Consider the following 11,875-nt stretch of genomic DNA (forward strand, 5'->3'; position numbering starts at 1 on the left):
AATTGTACTGGTGGAACTCCTGATCTGGCCTGACCACTCAGAGAATTTCAGTCCTTTGGTCAGGGTGATTGGGTCAGGGTGGGCACTCTTAAGTCTAATTAATAAAATTCAATTAGAGAGATTTTATAGCTTCCCTGGTGGCTCAGACAGTAAAGAATCTGCCTGCAATGCAGGAGACTCAAGTTCGATCCTTGGGTCAGGGAAGATTCCCTGTAGAAGGGACTGGCAACCCACTCCAATATCTTGGGCTATGTGCTTGAGCAAGTGATTTCCCTGGGCTTGAAACTAGAAAGATGTGATCTTTTAAAAAAATGATTAATGAAATGCATTTTATTTTTTGGCTGTGATGGTTCTTTGTTGCACCGCGCAGGCTTTTCATTGCCACGGCTTCTCTTGATAAGGAGCACCAGTGCCGAGGCCCGCAGGCTCAGTCATTGCGACACATGGCCTTAGTTCCTCTGAGGCATGCGGGATCTTTCAAACCTGTGTTCCCTCCATTGGCAGGCAGATTCTTAACCATCGGGACCACCAGGGAAACTTCTCTTTTTTAAAAAATATAAAATTATTTATTTGGTTGTGCTGCGTCTTAGTTGCATGTGAACTCAGTTGCGGCATGTGGGATCTAGTTCCCAGGGATCGAACCAGAGCCCCCTGCTTTGGGAGCACAGAGTCTTAACCACTGGCCCACCAAGGAAGCCCCGGAAGCATGTGATCTGGCAGTGATCAGGGCCAGCCTATGAAGCCTGGGAATGGAGCCCACGGAATGGGTGGAGGATGTGACACGTGTAGAAGAACGGAATCCTGAGCACTGTGTGTCAGCCTCCAAATCTAGCCGTGCTTGAAACCAGAGGTTTAGTCCTGACAAGAGTCAATCTCCCAGATCTCTCCTTTTGGCACCAGCAATTTGTGTTCATAAGTTTTTAGTACTTTCCCCCATACTGATGCATTCATCTTCCTCTTTAACAACATTTTCCCAGTGTGAATTTCTCAGGTTGATAGTCCTATAAGATTGCTTTAAGAAAGTGCTTCCTGATCAAATGAATTTGGTAAGTTCTGTAGACTACATTTCTCCACCTGGTCATTCTCAATGCACTTGAGTGCATTAAAAGCCCTCAGAATTTCTGAAGTCAAGAAATTTGATGAGCTCCACTTCCCTGAAATGTGCTTGGTCATGGTGCTGTTTTGGGCTAACACCTATTCCTGTACTGTGGGACACACTTTGCCAACTTCTGCTCTAGAAAGAAAGCAATCCCCCCATGTTTCAGGTGATTTCAGGGCCCACCTTCTATTCTGGTACCCCTGGAGGTGTTTATGCACCTGATATTTAAAGGATCATCCACAGAGGAGCCATCTGTCCAAATAAACATATGTATCTGACAGGGAAAATGTAAGTATTGTAGATACATATTTAGATTGCTAGGTAACCAAATAAGAATAGACCTGATATTTAAACCTGGCAGATTGACTTAGATGTTTATTCATCCATTCCATTATTTATTCTTTAACTCAACAAATGTTTATTGAGCAACTACTTTGTTATAGACCCTAACCTTAAGGAGGTAATAATCTAGAGATCTTTCTTTACAACTTCAACTTGCAATATTCCAATTGTTGCTTGCATGGTGCTTTCCTAACCTTAATGACTATTTGTACTGATCTGGCTTGGGCTGACATGAAATTGTATGCCAGATGAAACTGAGTTACTCATTATGAAAAGTAGATAGCATGATCATAGAGTCTTACATGGATATAACATTTACAATTTTGAGTTCTTGTAAAGATATCATCATTTGCTTGTTTATTTATTTTTGGCTGAGCTGGGTCTTCATTGCTTCATGCAATGGGCTTTCTCTAGTTGCAGTAATCTACTCTGTAGTTGAGGTACCCCTGGCTTCTCACTGTGACGGCTTCTCCTGTTGCGAAGCACAGGCTCCAGGGTTCATGGGTGTCAGTAACTGGGGCTCTTGGACTCCAGAGCACAGGCTCAGTAGTTGTGGCTCATGGGCTTAGATGACTGTGGAATATTAGTTGTATGTAGAATCTTCTCAGACCAGGGATCAAACCTGTGTCCCCTGCATTGGCAGGTATATTCTTTACCACTGAGCCACTGGGAAGTCCTGAAGATGTCATCTTATTTAACAACTTTAGGAGATGAATAATGCAGCTAGTTTTCAAAAGCTATTTTTTTATAGAAGTATAATTGAATAACAATGTTGTGTTAATTACTGCTATACAACAAAGTGACTCAATAATGCATATATATATGCTTTTTCATATTCTTTTCCATTATGGTTTATCTTATCACAGGATATTGAATATAACCCCCTATGCTATACATTAGGACTTTTTTGTTTATACATTCTATAAATACAAGTTTGCCTCTGCTAACACCAAACTCCCAATCCAACCTTCTCCCGTGCCCTACTCCCTTGGAAACCACCGATGTATTCTCTATGTTCCTGATTCTGTTTCTGTTTCATAGATAGGTTCATTTGGGTCATGTTTTAGATTCCATGTATAAGTGATATGATGTGGTGTTTCTCCTTTTCTGACTGACTTCACTTAGTGTGACATTAATGATCCCTAGCTGCATCCCTGTTGCTGCCGATGGCATTATTCCACCCTTTGCATGGCTGAGTAGTACTCCATTGCGTATATGCACCACATCTTCTTTATCCATCCATCTGTCCACGGGCATGTGGGTTGTTTCCATCTTGGCTATAGTGAATAGTGCTGCTATGAATATAGGGGTGCATGTATCTTCTCTTAATTATAGTTTTGTTTGGATATAAGCCCAGGAGTGGAATTGCTGGATCATATGGTAGTTCTATTTTTAGTTTTTTTAATAGAACTTCCATACTGTTCTCCATAGTGGTTATACCAATTTACATTCTCACCAACAGTGTATGGGATGGGGAGTGGGGTTTCCTTTTCTCCACACCCTCCCCAATATTTGTTATTTGTAGACTTTTAATGATGGCCATTCTGACTGGTGTGAGGTGGTACCTCACTGTACTTTTAATTTCCTATTTCTCTAATAATTAGTGATGTTGAGCATCTTTTCATGTGCCTATTGGCTATCTGTATATCTTCTTTGGAAAAATGTTTCTTTAGATCTTCTGCCCATTTTTTGATTGGGTCACTTGCTTGTTTGGGTATTAGAGTAGTTATTTTAATCCCCATTTTTGTATAGAGGAAGAGAGGCTTGGAAAAGTTCAAAGGAGTGCCCAAGGCCACACAGTTTTGAACATTCAAAATCAAACTTGGGACCAGTCCCTGGATTCCCAATGTTTTCTTTTTCTACTCACCCATGCCATTTATCAAGTGCTCAGTTCGTTCCAATACCTAGGAAGTGAAAAGTAGAATATAGATTTTTCTTGTCAGTATATAGTAGCCACTAACCTCATGGAGCTAACAAATACTTGAAATGTAGCTACGGCTGCTAGGGAAATGAATTTTGAATTTATTTAATTTTAATGAATTTAAACTCAAATTTAAAGACTCAGTAAGTATTGGGGAACTTTTAAACATGTTCAACATAGCAGGAATACGGAAGGATCTCAATAATCATTTGCCTAATAATTATTATTGTTATTCAATTATTAATATTTATATTGATAATTATTTGTTGAATTGAAGCTATTATAAATATATTGGGTTCAGCAGGGCAGGAATAGAGATGCAGATATAGAGAACAGGATGAGTGGCAACAGGGGATAAGGAAGGGGGGATGGGATGAATCGGGAGATTGGGATCGACGTATATCGAGTACCAAGTGTAAAATAGGGAGCTAGTAGGCACCTGCTGTGTAGGGCAGGGCGCTCAGCTCAGTGCTCTGTGATGGGAGGGATGGGACGGGGAGGGGGATGGGAGGGAGACCCAAGAGGTAGGGGATATATGTATACATATGGCTGACTTGCCTCGTTGTACAGCAGAAACTAACATGGCATTGTAAGACAACAATACCCCAATTTTAAATATATATACATATGTAATTAAAGTTAGTTACACCTGTTTATTTTCCCTGTTTTTGGTTGTGATTACGTACAGAATGGGGCTTCCCTGGTGGCTAAGTTGGTAAAGAATCCACCTGCAATGCAGGAGATGTGGGTTTGATCCCTGGGTCCAATACCTGGATCAAGAAGATCTCCTGGAAGAAGAAAGGGCAACTCACTCCACTATTCTTGCCTGGGAAATCCCACAGACGGAGGAGCCTGATGGACCACAGACCACAGGATTGCTGAGTCAAACGTGCATTAGTGACTAAGCCACTACCACCACATACAGAATATACGATCACATATATGACTTGCAGTCTATTTCTTCTGGACAGCACTGATTGCAGGGCACTGAATATCTAGCCGTAAAATTCTAAATCCCAGTGAAATTGTTGGGTATATAGCATAGAAGTAGAATTAAGAACATGGGGATTACTCAGGTTTGCTCGTGTGTTCTGATCCTAGTATCTCCTAAATTGACTTCTCAAAAACGGTCTCCTTACCTGTAGATCAGGAATGATGTCACCACTCAATTTCATCGATGTTTTCAGTGATTCAACAAGCTAATACTCATATAATGCAGAGCCTAGTATTAGGCGATGTCTAAATGCTCATTACTTTGTTAGTAATAATAATAGTTATAATACTATTGATACAAAATGCAAATAGAATCCTCAGGCTCAGTAAATGATGGTATTTTGTCTGGATTCTTTTTTTGAGGTGTTGTCCTCTGTTGCAATTCATTGCACTGGACCGCATTAATCATACCCTGTTTTGTTCTTACTGACAGTAATGAATAGTAACTGATAGAAACCAGCCTGCTAGGTCACTGATGAGGAGCTACAAATGCTCTTTTCCAAGGCAGTTCTTAATTACCTTTTGTATGTGAAATACCATATGCTGTAATTCCTCTAGCTGGAAATCTGCTCTGGGTTAGAATGCCATGTTAGTTTTTAAACAATGTCTCTGGGTGACTTCTCCTCTGTAAATCCCAGGGAGAAGTTTGATTTAGTTGTTACTCCTTATAATTTTATTTTTTAATTGAGTGACTCTCTAATTTTTTATTCTAGCTCATTTTTTTTTCTTATTATTTTTTAAGTCAGTGACTCAAGTTGTGCTTTGAGGGTTGTGATAGTTGCCTGCTCAGTTACTCAAGGCATCAGAAGTCTAAATAACAGTGAATGTTTATACACCTGGCTTCAGGCTTTAGATAGAGCGCCATTGTGTACAAACACTGTCTTTAGGCCATTGTAAACTACTATCAAACATAATGGCATTTTATGACTTTGAGAAGTCTGAGAACTGCTCTCTTACTTGAAGTTCAGATTTTTAGCCTTTTCAACCATCCAGGACTTATCTGGAAACAGGTTTGAGCGAAAAGGCCTTTCAAGTACTAAGAACACACTGTTGCCAAGTATAGCAATTTCCCCAAAAGAGAGGGCAAGATAGTTTTCCAGAAGGCCCTGACTTATCCATGAATCTAAAACAAGGGCTAGCAAGCTTTATCTCTAAAGAGTAGATAGTGAGGGACTTCCTCTCCAGTAGTTAAGACTTTGCCAGCCAATGCAGGAGACATGGGTTTGATCCATGGTCCTGGAAGATCCTACAGGCCGAGGAGCAGCTAAGCCCACGCGCCACAGCTACTGCAGCCTATCTGCTCTAGGGCCTGTGCTCTGCGATGAGAAGCCACTGCACTCAGAGGTCTGTGCAGAGCAAGGAAGAGTAGCCCCCCGCTTGCTGCAAGTGGGGAAAGCCCGTGTATGGCCATGAAGATCCATCACAGTCTTAAGTAAATATACATATCTATCTATCTATCTATCTATATATATATATTTAAAGAAGCAGATAAGGACTATTTTAAGCTTTGTAGGACATGCAGTGCAGTCTTGGTTGCAACTACTTAACTTGGGACCTGTTGTAGAAACAAAGCAGCCACAAACATCATGGAAACAGTAAGCATGGCTGTGTTCCAATAAAACTTTATTTACAAAACAATCAAGGGGCTGGATTTGGCCCACAGGCTGTAGATTGCCCTCTGATTTACCTCTGATCTAAAAATACAGTGGCAGATTAGAAGGAGCAGGGTAGAGGGAAGACAGCAAGAAAGAATAGCTGTTGAACAGAAGGAAGGATAAAATGACATCTTCAAGGTAGACAGAACCTTAGAGAAGGTACAGCCTTCCACGTGGGCAGAAGCTCTTTCCACATGGGCAGGAGTCATTCTGGAAGCATAGGATGATTGATGATGTGATTTCAACTGTGATAACTGAGATTCATGATGATAACTCCACATCCTCCAGCAGCTACTTTTATGATTATTATTTATTTTGCTGCATCAGATCCTAGTTGTGGCACACAGGCTTTTCTCTGGTTGTGGCTTGGGCTCAATAGTTGCAGCACATGGGTTTAGTTGTTTTGCAGCATGTGGAATCTTATTTCCCTGACCAGAGATCGAACTCACATCCCCTCTATTGGAAGGTGGATTCTTAACCACTGGACCATCAGGGAAGTCCCCTCCAGCAACTATTAAAATATGTTCCATATATTCTGACTATAAAGAGAGAGAATTAGGAAATATATTTGAGAGAGTTACACTAAATAGATTTTTTAAAAAGGAATTTTTGTACTTAATATGGTAAGCATCAGTATTCTGAAAGCTCATGGAATTCTCCATTTCTGAAATCTGTGGCTCTTGAAATGATATTTGATTTTTTATTGTTTGCTCTTTAAGCTTGAGACTAGCTAAGGAAATCAACTTTCTGCACAAAGCTTTGGCCAGATTCTCTGTGGGGCTTAGGAGAACATTCAAAGTCTACATTACCCCCTTTTAAAAGCAATCTATGCAGAATGATAAAATGTACTTTATGTACTCACAATTCATGCTGACTGCTGAAAAACAGGGTTCTCCTGGGACAAAGAGTATCTTGGACCACTCTTGCTAAACTTGGGAAGAAATTGATTGTTTCCAGCTTAGGACCCTGAGACTACATCATTCTCAGTAGTGGGGCTGATGCTGAGTTGATGCCTTTCAGGATTTTTCTAGGACTTTTTTTAAAAACGAAAGAAATTCTGTGACTCTCTATTCAGTAGATTCCAGCTCTTTCTCCCTTTTGCTCTGAATCATTCTATATTTATCATTATTGATAAAGAGCATCAATAATCACTGGGATTTATTCTACTTCTCTCTTAGATAGTTTAGGTTCACGTTATGAAATATGAATTTGTACAGACAGGTTAGAAAATTTTCCAGGTTATTTAGAAGACATCTTGAGTTTTGACCACTAGGGCTTGATCATCAAGGAAAAGTTGAGATTAAAAACGTTTTTAAAAGATATCCTGCCTTGATTGTTTGCAAAAGTGTTTCCTTTCTATCTACGAGTTTATTCTAACTCTGTAAAAATACTGCAAAGTCTTGCATAAAGTTTATACTGGGGGTCTCAGGGCCAGATTTCATAGGTGTGAATCTTGTTTCATAGCTTATGGCTATGTGATGTTGGGTCAATCACTTAACGTATTTGTTGACGTATTTCATTTATAATACGGAGCCTGTAATTCTGCAGAGTTGTTGGGGTTATTAAATGAGATAATACACATGGAATGCTTAGCACAATGTAGGGCTGCTAAGTACAGTTTTGTAGTTTGTAAACTGAACAACTCCAGTGGGCACCAGTCACATAGACTACAGTGCAATGTGGCAGCTTGGGTACAAAGTCAGCACTTGATATATGAAGCCATTGTTATTATGGTAATTAATAAGAAATTGATATATGAGAAATTCAAGATGTACAAAAGTTATGAAATGTGTCTATAATTATATACCTTCTGTGCAAAAGCCATCACCATGTGGCAGCAACTACTAGACACACATTGTTATCAACAATTCTGGTGTATTTAATATTAGATTTTGATTGTTGGATTAAGATAACCAATAATTATCTAGTAAAAGCTTGGACTTATTATCGCGCTTAGTCGCTTAGTTATGTCCAACTCTTTGTGACCTCAATGGACTGTAGTCCACCAGGTGCCTCTGTCAGTGGGATTCTCCAGGCAAGACTACTGGAGTGGGTTGCCATTTCCTTCTCCAGGAGCTCTTCCTGCCTTAGGGATCAAACCTGTGTCTTTTACATTTTCTGCTTTGGCAGGTGGATTCTTTACCACTGCAACACCAGGATAGTGGATTTGGTTCATCTGTGACCTGGTTCCAGAGTTTTCTTCAAGATGACTCTTGAGCCAATTTATTGTATGTCTCGGTTCAGTTAAGTTGCTCAGTCATGTCTGACTCTTTGCGACCCCATTAACTGCAGCACACCAGGCCTCCCTGTCCATCACCAACTCCTGGAGTTCACCCAAACCCATGTCCGTTGAGCCAGAGTTGCCATCCAACCATCTCATCCTCTGTCGTCCCCTTCTCCTCCTGCCCTCAATCCTTCCCAGCATCAGGGTCTTTTCAAATGAGTCAGCTCTTCACGTCAGGTGGCCAAAGTGTTGGAGTTTCAGCTTCAATATCAGTCCTACTAATGAACACCCAGGACTGATCTCCTTTAGGATGGACTGGTTGGATCTCCTTGCAGTCCAAGGGACTCTCAAGAGTCTCTCCAACACCACAGTTCAAACGCATCAATTCTTTGGTGCTCAGTTTTCTTCACAGTCCAACTCTCACATCCATACATGACCACTGGAAAAACCATAGCCTTGACTAGACAAACCTTTGTTGGCAAAGTAATGTCTCTGCTTTTCAATATGCTGTCTAAGTTGGTCATAACTTTCCTTCCAAGGAGGAAGCATCTTTTAATTTCATGGCTGCAATCACCATCTGCAGTGATTTGGGAGCCCAGAAAAATAAAGTCAGCCACTGTTTCCCCATCTATTGCCCATGAAGTGATGGGACCAGATGTCATGATCTTAGTTTTATGAATGTTGAGCTGTAAGCCAACTTTTCACTCTCTTCTTTTACTTTCTTCAGGAGGCTCTTTAGTTCTTCTTCACTTTCTGCCATAAGGGTGGTGTCATCTGCATATCTGAGATAATTGATATTTCTTCTGGCAATCTTGATTCCAGCTTGTGCTTCCTCCAGCCTAGTGTTTCTCATGATACTCTGCATATAAGTTAAATAAGCAGGGTGACAGTATGCCTAGTGCCATATTATTCTTAGGAAAGTGAAGTTTGTCCATTCATCATTCATTCATTCATGAAATGCTATTTGCATTAAGTAGCAACTTATATGTGACACTGTTCCAGGCAGAGATGTGAAGATAACTAACATTGCTTCTCAAGGAGCTTGCAGACTCTTAGGGAAGCAGACAGATGAGGATGAGAAATACTCTGGAAGAATCATGAAACCATTCATTCAGTTTTTTTAATTCGTGTAAGGAACAGATACATCATAGTTTTAATGACCTAGGTGCTGATGCTGTGATTGTAATGGGATATGAAGAGCAATGCACCTGGGTTCATTCCCTAAAATTGCTCAGTAGATTTCCTGGAGATGAGAAAGAAAGACAAGTAGGAAAAGAGTTCTGAGCAGATGAGGAAGGAAATGAGGTTGCAGGCAGTCCAAGGAAAATCCAAGATCTCTGGGTGGTACTGAGGTCTTGATGTCATCCTTGTGTTGGTGATGGTATCCAGCCATACCATTGACAATCCCTGCCATCTTGGCCAATTCTCTTTCCACTTCTTAACCTCAATTTCCTCAAGTGCCCAAATAAGGAAGATAACCTAGCCATTAAACAAGCCTGGAGGTTTTTGAGAGGTCCAAAGGAGGGAAGTATGTGAAATTTCTTTGGAAATTGGAAAGAGTAAGTATTATATAAAATAGAAGAGGTGATCATTTTAAGTGGTGTCTACCAACTCCCATCAATGGTGCCTTGATGTGGTTAGCCTGAAAACCTGAGACAAAGACTTGGGGGTAGGGGAATCCCCGGAAGGTGAAGTAAGGGGCCAGAGAGAATAAAACAGTGGGGAGGAAAACTCCACACAATAGGTTGCAAGTGGAGTTGCTGCTTGGCTAAGGGAGGTCTGATTCTACCAGGACCTCCTGAGAAGCAAAGATAATCCCTCCCAGAAAAGTTCATCCAACTGATGGAAGGTGGGGTTTTTTTTTTTTTTTTTTTTTGGTCACTGATTCCTCTCCTTCTACTTAAGAGTCTGTGTCTGGAATATAACACAGTTACCTATAGGATGTCCATAGTGCTCAGATACCTGGTTTCAGCTTCTGGCTTTATTATGCCTTTAGTTGTAGGTACATATTCTCCTGTTTCATTTTATTTTCTCTTCTCACTCTTATTAACAGGATGCCTGCTGGGTAAGACTCACACATATTAGTGCTAGGAATTTGTTAAAAGGCTTTTCCCCCTCTCAGTTTTGATGTTGCTTCCTTTGAGATCATCTTTCTCATCCCCAAACAGTCTCATAAAGCATTGGCCTGGTCAAGAATTACATTCATAATCAAAGTTGAATTTTCAGTAGCCAGGCAATGATTAGATCACCAAACAAGCTTTTGAGTTCCAGTAATTCCCTTATTAAATAGGAAACAATACAATGGTTTTATGTGGATGTTACCTGGAATTCTCAATTCTGAAAGTCCTTTGAGGATTTGATAAACGTGCACTTTGTCATAACAAAACATGCTAAAAGTCATGTAGAATTTTATAAATATATAGATGCCTCCTACTGGGCCTTGATCATCCAGCAAGCCAAACCTATGAAAAAGATGCTAAAAATAGTCTCATCCACAAAGAGATTCTGAACTGTGACTTTTGATAACAAAAAAAAAAAAAAGAGAAAGAAAGAAAAAACCACTGTCATTAGACTCTGCTGTCATTTGGTAACTTCCAAGTCAATGGAATCTAATTTTTAAATTCTCTGATTAAGTTTGTTTCTTTAGCATCAAGATAATATGTCTGAATTTTTGGAATTTAAATATGAAGTTTTTCATTCACGGTTCTGTGCTAGATACCTTTTTATAAGTGGAGGTACTGCTGTTTTCAAGTTGTAGTGTCTTTGAAGGTGACTATAGGAAGGCAGGAAATTTAGGCCAAACGTGTGACCTAATTATTTGAATTTCTGGATGTGGCAGCTGTTCGTGACTTTAGCTGCAACAATTAGCCACAAGTCCTCATTCCCAACTCTTCAGTGTCCCTGAGTAGGCAGTTATCTCCCCTAATTAGCTGAATGATCTTTGGCAAGCCACTTTAGAGATGGAAAATTGAAGGTCAGAGTGGGAAATGTCGATAGCAATGCTTTCCTTGTGTCTGTAAAGCACCTAGCGTGGTGCTTCACATGGAGGGTGTACTTGTTCAAGAGGTATTTTTGAGCATCTGCTGTGTGCCTGGCATTGTTCCAGAGGCTGAGGTCACCGGGGTGCCCACGGCAGACAAAAGCATACATTCTGGTGTAGGAAGGTAGACAAAAAGCAAGCAAAGAAAGGAGGATTTCAGGTGGTATAATAGAGAGAGACTAAATATCCAGGGAACGGGGGACATTTGATGAGTGGAGATCTGGACAGGAAAGAGCCTGTCCTGGAAACATCTGTGAGCAGAGGAAATATCAACCCAGGACACTAAGTGAAACGTGAGCTTGGCACCTCTGGATGAGGTCAAGGAGGCCTGGAGTGTCCTGATTAAGGAAGAGAGGCTAGGGGCTAGATTGTGAAGGGTCTGGAAGACACTGGTTCAGGTTTTACTCCAAGTGTGATGGGAAACCATCATAAGATTTTAAGCAAGGGGGTGACTTCATGTACACTATTGATACTATGTATAAAATAGGTAAGTGGTGAGAGCCTACTGTCTAGCACAGGGAGCTCTACTTGAAGCTCTGTAGTGACCAGGATGGGAAAGAAATCCCAAAAGGAGGGGATATATGTATATGTATGGCTGATT

This window comes from Oryx dammah, unplaced genomic scaffold (assembly GCF_014754425.2).
Source record: "Oryx dammah isolate SB20612 unplaced genomic scaffold, SCBI_Odam_1.1 HiC_scaffold_13, whole genome shotgun sequence".
Lineage (NCBI taxonomy): Eukaryota > Metazoa > Chordata > Mammalia > Artiodactyla > Bovidae > Oryx > Oryx dammah.